This window comes from Buceros rhinoceros, unplaced genomic scaffold, assembly GCF_000710305.1.
Source record: "Buceros rhinoceros silvestris isolate BGI_N320 unplaced genomic scaffold, ASM71030v1 scaffold20369, whole genome shotgun sequence".
Taxonomy (NCBI): Eukaryota; Metazoa; Chordata; class Aves; order Bucerotiformes; family Bucerotidae; genus Buceros; species Buceros rhinoceros.
In genome coordinates, this window is record NW_010432348.1 from 15,020 (window position 1) to 16,409 (window position 1,390).

The following is a 1,390-nucleotide window of genomic DNA, read 5'->3' on the forward strand; positions in this document are numbered from 1 at the left end:
CAGCAGGAACTGCTTTAACGTATTGCAGGCAGATGATGAAGATGTTTGTGTGGATACCCATAGCAAGGCTTGAGCTTTCTGCTTTGATCAAATGGGACAGTGCAACCTCCCTGCTCCTGGCACCACCCTGTGTAGCTCATACAGCCTCTGTCTTGGATACTGTCAGCCTTTAGCAGTCAGTGATCTACTGACTTAGAGCCTCAGAAATTAGTAAAAAGGACATAGAGAAATTGATTCTAGAGTGAATGTTGGGGAAATTTACTGGAGAAGAATTAATATAAAAATAATGGAAACAAACAATAAATAATTTAAAAAGCCAGGTGTGGTTTCCTACAGGGGTGGAGGCTCATTTTTTGGAAAAGAGAAATTTGAGAATGCTGATGGAAAGTTTAACTCATGAACAAAGAAATAAAATACTATTTTTGAGAGGTGTTTATTTGTGGCAGAATCAGAAAAATGAATTATTTAATGAAAAGAAATCCTTGTTCAGATCTTTTTCTTTGCAAGAATGAAGTTCCTACAGTAGCTGAAAACCTAAATTCTGCCATGTGATTAATAAATTATCAGTCTGTCATTTTGAAGGAGTAAGCAGTACAGTTACTGTAGTTTGCTACCACAGTTACATGAATTGTTTAGGAGATGAAAGAACTATGAAGAACTAATTATCTTCCATTTCCTGGAGAGTCAGGATAACTTTTCTTAGGTGATTCAAGTTTAGCAGCTCTGTGTGTGTGTGTGTGTATATATATTTTACATCTAAAGACTTAACAGTAAAAGTTGCTACTTAATTTCCACACTTTTCATTCAAGACATTGTTTCCAGATGCAATAATCATGAAGCTATTTAATCCTCGATTTAGGTCTGGAAAAGTAAATATATCACTGACAACAATGAGGCATTGGTGTTTAGGTCAGTTTTTTTTTATTTGTGTCTTCCTGAGTTTAAGAGACCCATCTGGGGTATCTGTGCTCTCAAAGCCTTCCTGAGCAGCATTACAAGAAAGCAAAACTAACAGAACTCATCAGTTTTGTAGTATCTGTGGTACTGCAGGGCGGAGGGACAACCACCTTCATAAGTCTCCCCACATTGCAGCCCTCTTGGAGGTTCAAGGAGATTGAGGTCTGCAAAGGATAGAGCAAGGGGTCCTAACTTCTGGGAGCTAGTAAGGGGGTCTGATGCAGTTTATTAAATTATCCTTAACATGAACAGCCAGGCGAGAGTTGAGTCACTGAGAAATTGCTGTTGTGTCTTGTGAGTAAATAATTGCAGTACAGTGTGTGCCCCACAGAGCAGGGAGTGAGACACTGGCTGTCTTGCCCACGCGTTGTCTGTGGACCTTGCTGGTGCTATGTCCTACATTTCATTATATTTTATTATATTATTTTATGAT